At 33.7% G+C, this 16,516-nt stretch overlaps 1 protein-coding gene and 1 long non-coding RNA gene across 7 annotated transcripts in view; one reads left to right on the forward strand and one right to left on the reverse strand.

Annotated features, from left to right (window-relative positions):
- Nucleotides 1–16,516, reverse strand: part of LOC117166926 (UTP--glucose-1-phosphate uridylyltransferase) — a 194,490-nt gene that overhangs the window by 123,463 nt on the left and 54,511 nt on the right. The gene's annotated exons all lie outside the window — the stretch shown is intronic.
- LOC117166927 lies at nt 1,363–4,109 on the forward strand. The gene is made up of 3 exons (XR_004466329.1): nt 1,363–1,500; nt 1,599–2,048; nt 3,400–4,109. It is a non-coding gene; the product is annotated as an uncharacterized LOC117166927 (long non-coding RNA).

The following is a 16,516-nucleotide window of genomic DNA, read 5'->3' on the forward strand; positions in this document are numbered from 1 at the left end:
ACATTGAATTCTATTTCATTCTTGGAATTAAAAATTTTTTTCATGTATTTTTTGAATACTTTTAAATTCTTTAAAAGCTTTTGAATTCTTTAAGTTCTATAGGAATGCCTTACATTCTCTTCAATTCTGTTAAATTTATTAAACTTGAAAATGCAGAATGGCTAAAAGTTCAGATTTCTTTTGAATTTTCGTATTTCTTTAAATTCTTTTGAATCCTTTTAAAACTTCAGGATTCTACGAATTCTTTTGAATGCTTTTGAATTCTTTCAAAGTCTTTGAACTTTTTTCAATTCTTTTAACTCTCTTGAATTCTTTTTTATATCTAAACTGCTTCTGATTCTTTTTAATTTTTTTATTGCGCTGAATTTGTTTGCATTCTTTTAATTTAAAAATTTTTTAAATTGAAATATTAAGTGTTACTTCAAATTAAAAGCAATAGCTTAAAATTAAATATCCATTTAATTTCTTTGAGTACTTTTGGATTCTTTGGCTTCTTCTAAATTCTACAAATTCTTTTCAACTCTTTTAGAGTCTTTTGAATTCTTTTATATTCTGTGCATTCTTCGAATTCTTGAATTCTTTAATCTCTTGAATTCTGTTAATAATTTTCAATTATTTTAGATCTGATATTTCAAAGATAAGGTATAACTTATCACTAAAATTAACGATATGAAGAATTAGTTTGATTTTTTGAACTTTTGAATTGGTTTGAATGGTTTATGAAATGTCAATCCTTTTGAATTTTTCAATTTGTTTGAATTCTTTTGCGTTATTTGAATTATTTTCAATTGTTTGCATTCTGTTGAATTCTTCGCATTCTGTTCAAATCTTCGCATTATTCGAATTTCTTTTAATTTTTCTAATTCAAAAAATAAGCATAACTTAAAATTAGAAGCAAAGACCTAATATTGAACATTCATTACAATTCTTTCATAATATTATAAATACTTTGAATTCGTTTAAATTCTTTGAGCTCTTGAATTCTTTGAAATCTTTTGAATTATTTTGTATATTTAGATTGATTCGAATTCTTTTTAATTGTTTGCATTATTTTAAATCCTTTAAATTTCTTTGAATTTTTCAAATTCAAATATTAATTACAATTTAAAATCAAAAGCAACTAACTAAAATAAAAATTCATTTGAATTCATTGAATGCTTTTGGACTCTTTAATTTCTTTTACATTTTTAAAAAATATTTTCAAGTCTTTAAATTCGCTTGAAATTCGTGTATTTTTTTTAGGACTTTGCACTCTATTGTATGGTTTTCATGCTTTGAATTCCAGAATGAAGTAGTAATTAGCATTGTTATTAATATTTTAAAATCAAGAAGAATTTATTTGATTTCTTTGAATAGATTTCGATTAATTGAACTCGGGATCGACAGTCTGCGCCAACTCTCCAGAGCATGAACTTGTTTTGGCGTTTGACTCGTTTTCGCACTGCGAATTTTCGCCCGCGACCTATCTCAAGATATCAGCTCAGGATTTCTTTCTTTGAGGTAAAGTCTCATATTTCCGGATCGGTTGGACCAATTATTTTTAAAAATTTTTAGTAAGTAAATTCCAGGGAGGAATTAATTATTATTTCAAATTAAAGGAAATATCACCAGAAGATGAAACTTATATGGTTTTGCTTGGAGCCATCATTCGTTAGGGGTCAGTTCGCTCGGACAGGCATTAGCGGCAACACTTTGCTTTCTTTATTAACCCAACGCTGTTTGGGAAATTTAGGAGAGATAATGCCAAGAACTAAATCGAATTGAGCTTGTGACGAGTGATTTGCATTCGAGAACTTTTGGGAAATGACAGGAAGTGGATTAATTTTCTTTGATCGAACTATGTTATCTCTGGATTCTCAACTTTTTTTCATTCGGAAAAGTTATCTAGGATAGTGGAGAAGAAAATTAATTATCAGTAACTTGGTGCCGTTGCTCAAAATATAAAAAGAATCCTGAATGAGAAGATATCACGAGACTCTAGGAATTATTCAAATTCCCAGCATGAATCCATGATATTCTTTGATTATGGAGAAAAGAAACTCTAAAAGGTAGATGCTTTAAATATTGAAGAAATTCCATTAATCTCTCCTAGAGATTTCAAAGTCAATGGGATTTCGCAAATTAAATTGTTAGGAAAATGAGGCCGCATTCTGTTCTGGCAAATATAGCACTAAGATTTTCACAGAATTAAGCATCATTTCTCAGTTTATTCTTAAATGAAGATCCCATTTCTTCCAAGGGAAGGGTAACTAAAATAGCAAATAGGGCTTATAATCTGCATAAAATTCACAATTCGCGAAAACTTCACAAGGAGGTTTAAGGGACGGAATTCATAATCTTAAAAAATGGATTTTAAGATATTTCACAATTCCAAGAGATATTTAAAACATAGGGAAATAAACACAGTAATTCTCTGGGTTTTAAATATTGGCAATGATTTCATTCTTACTTCTGTGTGCCCACAGTTTCTGTAATTTAATTTGCGAAAACTGAAAGACCGTAATAAAGATAATAATCATACTTATAAGTGCAATGATTGGCAATGGATCAGAGGATAATTACATGTCTAGAGTATTTTTGGTAGAAAATTATTTTAAAATCAAAAGTTTAAGGCCATGTTGACGAGAAGGTCACGTGACCAAACCTGGTCTTCAATCTTTCTTTCCCAACTTACGTTCACACGGAATGAGATATCGTGTTAAAAATTTGGCACGATAAATAGAAGGCATGCAAGAATGTGTCTCTGGTCCTAAATAATTAGAACATTGAAAAAAGTTTTTTTTTCAATTACTATTGTGGAGAAATACCGATCGTGCTGTCGTCAAACCCTGCAAGCAATTTGCAATGTTGTCAATGGGCTCGTTATGAATTTTATATTTATCAAAGTGGGGCAAAACCACAAAAATCGCTCACGAAAATTATGCACAAATAATGCAAAAACTAATGTTTGCATTTGAAATACAAATAAACATATTTGGTCTGAGATACGTATCATTCTGGTATCAGCTGTGTCAAAGCAGCACTAGCGCAGCGAGGAGACAACTTCGATGTTCTAGGGGTCTGTGGGTAAAACAGATTGCATGATTACCCTCAGAGAAAGTTAAAAGTCAAACTTCTGCTGTAAAACCTAAATGTGTCCGTCGATAATTATTATTTGCATAAATAAACTTTTTTCTTCCTCTAAATCGTTGCAAGGCCACAAACGATCCTTTAATATTTATTAATGTTTCCCGAAAAAAACTTCCGCGTTATTTAAACATTTATTTTTCAATATGGGTGAAAAAATATTGATCTTAGGGCTGACTTGATCAGCTGTTATACTCATCACATGGCCTTAAGATTGGAAAAAATCAAGTTCTCCTTTTTTATTGTCGTTGCTAATAAATCCATTCGTTTCAGGTTTATCGTCCTTGTGGGATTGTCACCGACGTGCATACTCAGTGCCAATTGCCTGGTGAGCCAAGTAAGGCAAGATATGAGCAGGACTTAGTAAATATCCGGCTAATTAAGGCAATACATCAGCACGACTTAGCCAATATCCGGCCAATCAAGGCTCAATGAAGAACCCAAAGTAAGGACTTGGAATAAAGGATTTGAATAAAATAATTAAAAAAATTAAATACGGTTTTAGGCTAATCTTTATTCAATGATCTTTATTCTACCAAGGCAAGAAAAGGACTAATTGACAGGTGTAGTCAAAAGTATACGCAGTAAGTGACTCATAACAAGATCTCATATAATTTGAAATGTATTACATTGAGTTTTTTTAAGCAAAACATTTCTTAAAAATCTGTTTCCAATTTTTAAAATAAGTGAATGATCTTTAATTATAGTCATTTGTGTAAAAAACGATTTCTTAGGAAAAATTATTTCAACCACAGAAAAATTTACGTTTAAACTTGGAAAAATAGAGCTGTAGAGAATATTTACAGATACAAAATAAGCCATTAAGTGATAAAAGAAGCGATTAGTAAAAAAATCAATTGAAAAAACACGATTAAAACAAAATATAATATAGAAACCCTATTTTTACAGAGATCTGATTTATACTTGAACTACCTTAAAAATATTACATTGTCAGAATGAGGAATTTGAAATTAACAATTTACTGATAATAAATTCCAAATTTAATTATTTTCAAAATAAATGCTCAATAGCTCGCAATTATTTCCAATTTTTTTAAATTGAATAATTGTTAAACTTACAGAATTAGGTAAATTAAAAATTGGAAGCTTAAAATTTAAATTATTTTAAAACAAGGTATATTCCTCGTAGAATTGAGAAACATTTTATTTTAACAGTAAAAGATTATAGAGTAATGTAGGCTCCATCTGCATCTACAACTCGTGCCCAAAGCTCTGGTAGACTACCCACCTGCAGTACAGAATGCTCTTGATCGTGAATTACAAAATTCGTCCAGTGTATTTTTCAGATCTGTGACATTAATTTGATGAATGTAGTCGGTACGTGCTTAGTCTCGTGAATGCGATAGGTGTGGTATATGGCATGTTAATCGAATATTGAGTATTTACCATTCTTGAACAAATTTAGCTTATGTTGTTGTGTTTCACCTGAAATTTGCTTTTTTTAACAAAAATAATTACATTTAAATTCAATGATTTTTATTTCAAAAAATCTGCCCGCCTCGCGGGCACAGTCTCGTCACGCACTTCGCGCAGGGCTCGCTTCTCTCGCAAGTTTGATCGCACCTAGGGCGCGCGACTATTGGTTCTAAAAACTTCAGCTGCTTCGGTTTTGACGAAGAGATTCTCATCACGTATCTCGTGCTTCGCACTCGATTTTGTCTAAAATGCGAATTCGTTGTATAAATTTATATTATTACAATTCATAATATCTATTGGTTTGAGTGCGTCTGTTGGATGTCGCGTTTCGCGCTCGATATTGGGTTACCTCGCGCTCTGCGCTCGATTTTTTACAATTTGCATTTGGAAAGCTTGAATAAAACTTTATCAAAAAGATCTCTTTTTAAATCGCAGTATTTATATGTCTTCATATTCTGATTTTTTTACTTAATCAAGTCACATTCCAATTGTGACACTCGCGTTGTGCGCTCGATTTTTCACAGAAATTTGTGAACAGGTTTTGTTGAATCTTTTTTTTCGTAACTGTTCATTCAACGACAATTCTATTTTTTTATTTTTTATTTTAAATGTTATTTTTCACGAATAACACAAAAAGTATTCATCTTTTTTCGTATCCTGCATAGTTTGAACACAGAATGCAATTTTTGATTAATTTTTGTGCAATAAAAACATGATTTATAAATTAGGATAAATTCCTAGGTTTATAAAAAAATGCTCCCAACAATTTTGAAAATGCTATAACTTTTTGAATTTTGAGTTATCGTGTTTACGGACGGAAGGGCGGACGGGCAGACAGACAGTTGGTCTCGAAACGTGGAGATCTGTTCAAAAAATGTGGTGTTAAATTTTGGGACAATTTTAATACTTTCTCAATCACAAATGATGAGGATGTAAAAAAAATTTTGTCATTAAACTTTTTAATGCAACTTGTACCGTTTTTCTAAAAATAAATTTAGCTTCTTTATTTTCAATGTTATTTTTTATTATTTAAACAAAAAACACGCATCCTAGCACAAAGTGGCTCAAAGAAAATTTGTAGATATAATCTGGCTAAAAATTTTATTAGTTAAAATTTTATTGTTGCTTATGTCGATTTTCCAAAAAGGTAATTTTTTCTTCATTTTAAATGTATTCTTATAACAAAAGTTTATTACAAATTTGTAGATCTTTTTTGTAAGCACAATTTTGGGTATTTATGTGTTTTCGTATTTTTCATCATTTTTCCAATTATTTGGTTTTTTATTGTCAATGTTATTTCTCACGATTAAGGGCATGTGATATTTAGACAATTATCAATTTTACCAGTTTTAGATTCCCCCCACTTTTTTTCTAGAATAATAAATATCTTGTTATAAACATCTGAGGAATGATAGCGAACATGCTAACGGACATCCCTGCACACTTTTTTTGTGGGTTAATTCCAAAAAACTGTGATTTTGGTAAAAACGTGTGTGTATATTTCGAGGTTATGTGTGTTACAGTTCTTTCCCATTAATTATTCTAGAGTGCTTACCGACATCATCGGTAAGGCAGAGAACTACATTATTGGAATGACAGAGAGCTGAAAAATGACCCTAACCTCAAAATGATGCACATACATACCATTTTTATTTAGCACAATACATTTTTGTTTGACCACACGACGAAGTATCACATGCCCTTAAAAGAACAATTACGCATTCTATCAAAAAATGATTAATGAAAAAATTTTTAGATCATTTTTGGGCGAACAAATTTTGCCTCTTTATTTTTTTTTGTAGCTTGATTCGCTTGTCTAAAAATGTAATTTTTCTATTTTTTATATTGTTTTTTACGGATAAAGCAAAAGCTACGCATCCTATTAGAAAGTAAATAATAATAAAGGAGGAGGGTCCATTTGGGCGGTTTTTTGCCTAATTTATATTTGGGTCAAGAAATTTGACCAGCATTTTTTTAGTATTTGCAACAATAATAGGTCCGTTCCACCCTAAACGTACTATTTTCAAATTTGTACTTTCCTGTACAATAAGATACATTATCAACTCCGTATTATCTACTCTACACTTATTTATTATTTTTTGCCCTTTTACCCTTTTTTTATGAGAGTGGCGGTGGTTTCACTATTTACTCGTGCGCGGGGTATATACACAAAAAATATCTGAGCTGATTCTGAATCCGAGGTCCATTAATCTGATATAGAATATGGGGTCAGGGTGGCCGTTTTACTTGAAGAAAAAAAATTTCGGGTCATTTCCCGGTTTTTTCTCGCTTCGTAAAGATTTTTCACGTTCAATAAAATAAAATAATTGGAACTTTAACACTTAACATTTGCCCATTTGAAGTAATACAAAATAAACCACAAATTGAAGAACGCAAGGTGGAACTCTTGAATTTTAAATAATTTGAAACTGAAGTTTAAGAGTTTTTTAATTTAGGAATTTTATATTAAAATGCGGAAGAATTTACACGTATAAAATGAAAGATAGATACTAACAATTTTTAATTAAACAATTTTAAATTAAATGCATATAAACAGTAAAATTGGGTATTTTTAACTTTTTGGAACTTCTAAATAGCTTTTAAAATTAATCAATTTTTTCTTACAATTTTGAGAAAATACTGTTTCTTACTTTTAGACAGAAATTTAAGTTATTTTAATTTTGGAAAATATTCAAAAGTAATTAAAAATTTGAAATAATATCAAATAATTTAAACCGAGTGTGTGTGTAGAAAAAATTGGGCTATTCTTACCGAAATTTTGGTGCAAATAGCCACAGCCTTATTAAAAAAAGAAGTCGATTTTTGAAGATTTCAAACAAAAGATTTAAAAGCTTTTTAAGAATTGTGAAAGGCTTCAAAATAATAAAAATATTTTCTTAGGATTCCTAGGAAAACTGAAAGTATTTTTCATGTTTTTTTTTTTAATTTGCAGGATTTAAAAAAGCACGAAAAATTCAATTAATTGAAAAATATATTTAAAACATTTTTTCTACAATTTTTAGAAACTTCTGAAAATTGAGAACACATTTCTTTAAATTATTCCAAATTCTCTTTGACTTTTTTTTTAATCTTTTAAAATCTTTTTTAATATCATCTTAAAATGATTATTCAAAATAAAAAACAATATTCAATTTCCCTAATATTTTAAGAGAATGTTTTTATTCGTTTGAAGCCTTTACAAATTTTTCAGTTTTCTCAATTTTTAGTTTAAAATCTGCAAAAATCTACATTTTGTTTTAACTTAGATTGTGACTATTTGCACCGAAATTTCGGTACGAATAGCCGAAAATTGTAACTTTCAAAATTTAAAACCTCTTCGAAATTTTAGCGATTCAAGGCTTTTTATGTAAAACAATTCAGTTTCAAATTGTTTACTTTTAAATAATTGCTTTTAATCAACTCGTCCTAAATGAACAGTAAAATATTGCTAAATATTAAATAGCTAATTCGCCAGTTGAAAGTGAACTGATGATTAAAACATGACTTTAAGTAACGCTCTTGGTTGAAAGTTAACTGCTTTATGTACGTAAAATTTACTTCATAGGTTAATTTAAGACAGAAAAATTGTTGACTTTCCGTCAAAGCGTGCGTGTCAAATGAAACTTCTAGGTTAATTTAAGTCATCTGACTGTTGAAATACCGGGTACAAAACGCAAATCTTCAATCTTTTTTTATATCTTTTTTTATTAAATATGAACGATTATTCTATTCATAACCAAAATCTGTTACAGATCTGAGTACATATATCAAAATAGGAAACGTTGACGAAACGACTATACCATGAGCTCAGTGTTTATCGATACTATCCAGTCGGGAGATTCTCTTTTCGATCCCGACCTTCACAGACAGCCACCGGCTGAGGGAAGCACGGACTACGTCAGTAAATCCACCAATGTCCAGCCCTTCTCTTCACCGCCCTTTTCTTTAGACATACACTGTAGTGCATTAATATATTTCTCATTAGTTCTATTTAAAACCCTGAGTGAAGATGTCTGTCAACTCGACTTCGTCCGTCGATGCACACAGCTGCACGAGTAACTCAATTCGCGAAATATTTGACTGACACCTACCTCAAAAATGATTCCACTTACCCGTTAAGCACGTGGGCAGAAGCAAGTGCAGAATTCAATAAAACAACAAATGCTTGTGAATTTTTCCACCGTTACTTTAATCAGTCTTTTAATCAAACGCATCCAATTTTTTCTATTTTACTGAAGTTTTGGAAGAGTTTCAACTTCAAACCCAGATTAAATGTAACAGTTTTTATTTGCCTGGTAAATTTCAGAACTGTGAATCGGGACGCAACCACTCATTTGTTTTAAAACAAATTAAAATGTATCAGTCCAAAGAACTTTCGAGATTGACCTTTGTTGAACTAGTATCTCGTTATTATGGTGGACAAATCTACTCCCAATACAATTTCAGATATCAATGAACTAGGAAGAGTGAGGAAAAGTAGGGTTGGACATTGCTTGAGAGGGGGTTATGCAAGAGGATAGATCCGTAGTCCGTGCAGTGGAAGGGGATGTTCGCTCCCCTCAGCCGATGCCTACCTGTGAAACTCGGGAACGAAAAGCATACTACCTATCCAGCCAGTGCTATTGAAACCATATTGGCTACTCTCAGCTGATCTCTTGGCGCCTCTTCTAAAATCGCCAAAATTCGTCTAATTGTTTGCGCATCGCCGCATCGCATTTCGCGCACGCTTTTCTGCCAGCACAAATTGAATTTCAGAGCGCGCGAATGAAAATCATCCTAAACTCAACATATATGTCAGTTTATCATCATATAACTCGTATATCAGATAGGAAACACTGCAATTAAGTTCCATTTCTGGTTAAAATTAAGTGAATGACTTAATTTAATGCAGAAGATTTACAATCTTTTTGTCAAATCTCAATCTCAATCTCTTGGAAAGTCTTCAAAAAAAAGATGATAAAATTAGGCATAACAAACTGAACGATATCATAATTGGAAAAAGTAACAATTCAAATTATTATTTTTTTAAATTGTTAAATCGAACTTGGACAGCTTTTCGAAAATTTTTTGAAATTCCCGGTCAAAAAAGAAATTAACTATCATTTCACGGTTTTTCTCGGTCTCAAAAAATTCCCGATCATTTCCCGGTTTTCCTGTCCAGCGGCCGCCCTGGCGGTTCCCTCTCTTAAATGTCTTATAGAAATTGATACAAATGGTCAAAAGGATACATAGACCCGTATATAGCCATATAGAATTGATCAAATTTCTATACGATTCTATATATCCTTTTGTCCATTTCTTTAGGTTTCCATAAAGCGAAAATCTTCACCTGCGGAGACCAAATATTATTGCAACGAACAAGAATGCTTGGCCGTTGTTTGGGCGGTTCAACATTACCGAACTTATTTGGAAGACCAACCATTTATTCTTCGTGCGGACAGTAAAGCCCTGGCGTGGTTGGAAGATCAAAGGTACACACGCGCGAAATTAAATCGTTGGAATTTGTTGTTGAAGGGGTAATTTAATTTCAAGGTCGAACACGTTCCGGGTAAGGAAAATGAATTGCCTGACGCCCTTTCACGATTTCCCAACCCGACTGTGTTAGTCCCGGGTGAACTGGATCTAGAAAAAGTGTTACCACCTACCCGTCCGACAATTACAACGAACATCGACAAATCAGTTCCAACTCTTAGTGCCCTATATACTCCCTCCATTTTTGGATAAATTATGGAGGTACAACAGTTGGATCCTATAATAACCCGCGACGCAATTAGATGGCGAGAAATCAGCGCGTGTGGTCCGGTTAATTGTGAGGAAGAAAATTTTCTTGTTTCTAACAAGCTCGATAAAAACGGTTTTTGGCGTCGTGACGTGGACGGCGGTGAACGGCGAATCCGGGTACCAGTGATCACCATGACACACCTCTTTCAGGACACCCCGGTGCCGAAGAGACAATCCGTTTAGTACGCGAATTTGTCTTCTGGACGGGCATGAATCGGGAACTCCGTCGGTACGTCGCAGGATGCCATCTGTGTATCTGCTGCAAACCGGTACACGGACAACGACCCACTCCTCAACGAGCACGACCAGCTAGGACTGCATGGGAATCCGTCGCAGTTGACTTCATGGGACCGTATCCAAGAACGAGCCAAGGGAATACACACATTATGGTGGTTACAGAAATGTTTACGAGATGGGTCGAGGCTTCCCCCATGCGTGTCTGTAACGCTTTGAACGCGGTCAAGTTGATCCAGAAAAAAGTTTTATAGATCACAATTCACGGGTCACAATTGGGCTGAAGCCGCTTAAAACTGGGACTGCGAATTGTGGACGACGCAAGTCTATCACTCTCGTGCAAATCCCACGGAACGGCGAAACCAGGAGGAAAAAAAGGGCCTCAGGCTCCGCCTTTACGAAAGTAACCAGCGTACGTGGGACAGACACCTTCCAGCACTTCTTTTTGATCTACGGCGACGACGGAACGCGGCAACCGGGGTTACTTCAAGCTATCTACTTTTCGGGAGAACAATTCTCAGACCTGGGGAATGGCGCTTCCGGGAGATGCGTAGCCTGGAAGAATCCAAGGAACATCAGCAGCGAGAAGTGAAGGCCCGGCAACACCAGGCTAATTACCAATCTGGTTACGCACCCGCACTAACATCGACCACTCTTCGTTTTTCAGTTGGAGACTGGGTTTACGCTCAAAGTCATTCACTTTCCAACAAGGCTGAAGGATTTAATGCTAAGCTCGCCCCATCCCGGATTGGGCCATATCAAATCTTAGAGAACATCTCGAGGGAAGTTTAGTGGATTCTGAAAGATGGCACTCCACAAAAAGTCCACGGGGACTCATTGGTGCCTGCACCAACCGCACCCCTCTTCACATTCGCAATCGATTGACGATGAACAGCCTCATTCAATTTTGGACACCGTCGTTCAGGCGCGTCCGCCCAACGTCGAAGCTGACCTGCTTCCGACCCAATCTACAGTTCCAGAAGAAGAAGAAGACGTGACGAATAACGCTGGACGGCGTTACACCCTACGAGCCAGAGCATCGGTGAACAACCGTGGTCTTCGCACGTATTGCATCTCGGGAAAGGTGCAGTTCGTTTTAAGGACAATTGTCAATTACAACAGGAAATTAGGCACATTTTTCTTTGTACATTATTATTTTATTAGCTTTAGTTATTTTTAGGCATACCGATACCTTTGTCGCGATAAGATGTACTTAATCTTATAATTTCTAGAGGAGTAAACCGATGGTCTGTCCGGGAAGGGGTGGATTTGATATAGCTCACATTTTTAACGACCATGGCTTTAATCCTCAAGCGTGGTTTGGGATTCCAACTTCCATTCTTCGAGAATAAGTCGGTCGGCTTATTCTCGGAAGCCGGAGGTTGCAATCTAGAGCCATAACTATAATTTGAGATTCCGCGTAAGCTCCAATCGTCTTAGGGTACAAAATTATTGCGAACCGGAGAACAGCAAATTTTCGCCGTATTCCAGTGGGTGAGAGGAGCGGGCGACCAATGATGGGGCTTGATCCCCCCCCCCCCCGCTGGAATGCTCGCGAGGTTGCTCGGCGGTTTGAGAGCTGCGAAAAATCGGCAGGACACAAGTGAGTATCTCCTCGTCCGAGAATTAAATTCTTTTTGTTTCATTAAAATTCCAGCCTTTTTATTTATTCAGTTTTCTTTACCCTTTATGCTAACTCTATTTTCCCCCTAACTACCCGATTGAAATATCAGATTCGGAATTCATCCATTAGCATCCTCGCACTTCAGACTTCTTCAGCAACCACCCAGGACCCAGGATACCCTGCCACGAGACGATCTTCGGTGACCTCCCAGGATCCCAGGATTATTCCAGCATCGAAGGTGTCGCAGGTCTTCATCTGCGGCGATTGACAGGTTTGTAGAGTGGCCGCCGGATTTTCAAAATTAGTCATTCGCTCACTTAGGATCGGCGGTTGACAGTCACCGGGCTGTCAACCAAACCACCTAGCACAGGGCTCGTTTCGGGAGTCACTACCCTAAAGTTGTGACTTACGAGCGAATTCTTTGCGTCTTTCCTTTCGGTTGCAATCCGCGAGACCTTCGGTTTCCATCCCTTCGCGCGGACCCTGCGGGTCCGCAAAGAAACGGAAGAAACGGAAAATTTTACGTTTAGATATGCATCAAGGTCATGTGACCCGATGACCTTCGGGGTCATTCTAGGGTCGTGTAAACTCAAACAAAGTCTAGACGGCTGATCAGCGAAAATATGCGTTTTCTAGAGGAATGTTTCAGGGTTTTGGACGAGTATCTGAATGGTGCACGTGAAGCTAGGAGTTTCCATTTAAAAATAAAAATTGACCTTGACTTAACCTTATAGGTCTACACCAAGGACAGCTTTAAGGTCACCATTCAGATCCTCGTCCAAAACCTTGAAACTTTTTTTCCGAAACATTTCTCTCGAAAATGCATATTGTCCCTGATTGAATCCCTGATTGAAATCGCTTGAAATCGCTTGAGTTGCATAGAGTAACATTAGTTAAGGATATTCCAATACTAGAAAATTTACCAAACAAATTTTTATGAACAAATTCTTTGTTGAACAAATTTTTTCGACGATTTCCCGTAAATATACGTTTTTTTAAATTACATATCAAGAAATTTGAATAAAAACAATATTATATAAAACAAATTTCTCTTATGATGATAATTGTTTATATTATAAACAAAGTTAATACAAAAATGCAGTAATCAGGCATTTTTTAACAAAACTATTCATTGTTTTTTATGTCAAACTTTTTGAATGAGGAAATTTCTGATAATTTTAGAAAAATTCATAAATTGTAGGTTTTTCTTATGACTTTTTAAACAAGTGCATTTGTCGATGAAATTCTTTTTTTAATATCCTAATTACGAAAGTTAAAATAGAAAAAAAACGAATTTTTCTGTAGACAAATGCCTGATTGACGCATTTGATGATTAAATTTGTTTAAAGAAATCATAAAATTTATCAACTTATTATGAATGTTGCTGAAATTCTAATAAAGTTCCCAACTGAAAAGAATGGCATTGAAAAACCCGAATTTTTCTGCCGATAAATGCCTGAATAATGTAATTGTTTATTTTTGTTTTTAAAAAATCATGCGATTGGTAAAAAAATTATGAATTTTGCTTAAATTATCATAAATTTCCTAATTTATAAAAATGTACATAGAAAAAAATGTATTTTCTGTCGAGAAATGCCTGATTAATGCAATTAATTTGTTTATATAAACTTTTCTTGTTTAATATATAACATTGCAAAATCTTTAGCTAATTTTACTCTATGGTACTTAGTCGATTTCAACAATTTTCCTGTTATTGATGAACACCGGGAACGTTAAATAGATAAAATGGCAATTTTTTCGTTATATTTGTTTATTTATAAAAAATGGAAAACTTAATTATAAAGCAGGCTCGACAACTCTCTTAGAAATCTTAACAGCTTTTTTTCAAAATTTTCTTCTTCAAATCGCTCAATATTTGTGGGCTGTACGTACAACGTTGCCGAAGGTTGGGTGAACCTCTCCGCATAAAACACTAAATAGCTCTAACTATTGGTTTAAACTACCCCCCCCCCTACCCTAAATCCTTATTAATCGAAGTTTCGTGGGTCACTGAGGTAGGGATTTAATTTAGAAGCTAAAAAAAGGTAAGGCTGGTGTGTAAACCGTATGCGCTATGTTTAAATCGTAAAAATAAAATTGGAAATAAGCAAATTCAGTTTTTCATAAGCGGCAGAGGTTGCAATAAAATGTTCAATAACATTTTTTTTAAAAAGAGACAATGAAACGACGTCTGTGTTAATATAAATGTATGTTATGTATTGTAATAATATACATTTTTTGATATGATATACAAGTTGAGATACAAATTCGAGTGCGTAGCATGATATACGTGATGAGAAACTATTCGTTAAAGCCAAAGGAGCTTTAACAAAAAAGAAGTCACTATCACCATATTACTGTTGTCGATGATTTGACCTTTAATTTTAAAAGGCCTGTGCACAAATGTAGAGGGTAATACAAAGACCGAGCGCGGAGCGCGACATAAACAAATTATCGAGCGCGAAACGCGATAACGAACAGTCGCGGACCCTAGGCGCGCCTAGAGCCGCGCCCGCAGCATTCGCCTGCGAAATGGGCGGATTTTTTATCTTAATCTTGAGATGTTATTGCGAGCTAACCTTCAAACGACCTCTAGATAATCTTAAGAGATCAAATGACCCCCTAATTTTGATTCAGCGATCCCAAAAATGTGATCCCCCATGAAGGCGGGTAAAAGGCCAGAAATGATAAATAAGTTTGGATGTTATTATTGTTAGCAGATACTAACTAGTTATTATTGTTAGATAGATAGATTTTTTTGTTCTATAACACTGGTAATTTTGTTTATCGAAAAAAAAATTAGGAGTAAATGTTTGTGTTTTCAATTACTACGAATAACCGTACAGAGAATTTTTGAATTTCGAAAAAAATTTACTCAAACATTTTAAAATACGCTCACTTTTTGAATTTTTTCCAAAATGACTGGCTAAGGAACTTGATTCTGTTAAAGATTTTCCTCTGAAATAAACATTTTTATTATAAAATTATTAGTTTTTAATGAAGATTCATAATATTTTTACAATTTTAAGTGACGTTCACGGTTGAAATTGAATATTTACAATATTCCAAAAATTTAGGTTATGTTGGTGTGTTTCACCTGAGATTGGCATTTTTAAACAAAAATAGTTAGATTTTAATCCAATCATTTTTATTGAAAAAACGACAGAATTTACCAATTTCAACAATTTTGGATTCTGTTAAAGTTTTTCATCGGAAATAAACATTTTTGTTTCAAAATGATTCGCTTTTAAAGAAGATTGATAATTTGTTAACAATTTTACGTTATAATCGCGTTTGACATTCAAGCTCCATTAAAAAACTCCAAAAAGTCCAGCAAGATCAACTTTTAAATGGTTGAAATTCGGATTCTACGTTAAAATTTGCATTAGAAACTTACAGTAATCGCAATACTTTTTCTTGCAGCATTAACAACTTTAAAACATAAAATACGTGTTTTTTATATGGGCCGAAGGCCGCTTCAAATGCATCTTCTTTTAGTAGCAGTTAATAAGCGTTCCGTCGGTAAGTTTAAGAATCTTGACTGGATGCTAGCTCCGCGCAGTGGAAACCTCAGAAAACAATGCTGCGATGCACGTGAGAGAGAATTTTATATTTAAACTTCGCGCGCAACATACTACTTGAGCTATTATGGATGCGCTTGAAGTCAACTTCAGCAAAAGTGAATATGTTTTTAATTTTTGAACGTTGCAAAAAAAAGTATTGCGATTGCTCCATGAGTTTCTAATGCAAATTTTAACGTAGAATCCGAATTTCAACCATTTATAAGTTGATCTTGCTGTATTTTTTTAGTTTTTTAAGAAGGAAGCGAAGGGGGACTCAGTGGGCTCTTTAAGGGTACTTTGTAGAGGCTCCTTTCGGTTTCTTCGGTCCTCCAGAACATTGAATATTGAATATTTAAAATTTTTCAACAAATGCAGGTTATTTTTTTTATTTTACTTAAAGTTAGTAATTTTAAACGAAAATGATTAGATTTACATCAAATAATTTTTACTTTTTAATAATAAAATTTAAAAATTTGAACAATTTTGGATTCTTTTGAAGTTCTTGATCGGAAATAAACATTTTTATTACTAAATTATTATTTTTTAAAGAAGATTCATAATTTTGTAACAATAGATTTTGTTTTGTTTAACCTGAAATTAAGTGTTTTCAAACAAAAATAATTAGATTTAAATCAAATTATTTTTATATTGAATGATAGAATTTACAAATTTCAACAATTTTGGATCCTTCTTCTTCTTCTTTATTCATAATGTGTCCCCTGAGGGTTTACATGACTTCCATTCCTTACCAT

Source organism: Belonocnema kinseyi, chromosome 2, assembly GCF_010883055.1.
Source record: "Belonocnema kinseyi isolate 2016_QV_RU_SX_M_011 chromosome 2, B_treatae_v1, whole genome shotgun sequence".
NCBI classification, from domain to species: domain Eukaryota; kingdom Metazoa; phylum Arthropoda; class Insecta; order Hymenoptera; family Cynipidae; genus Belonocnema; species Belonocnema kinseyi.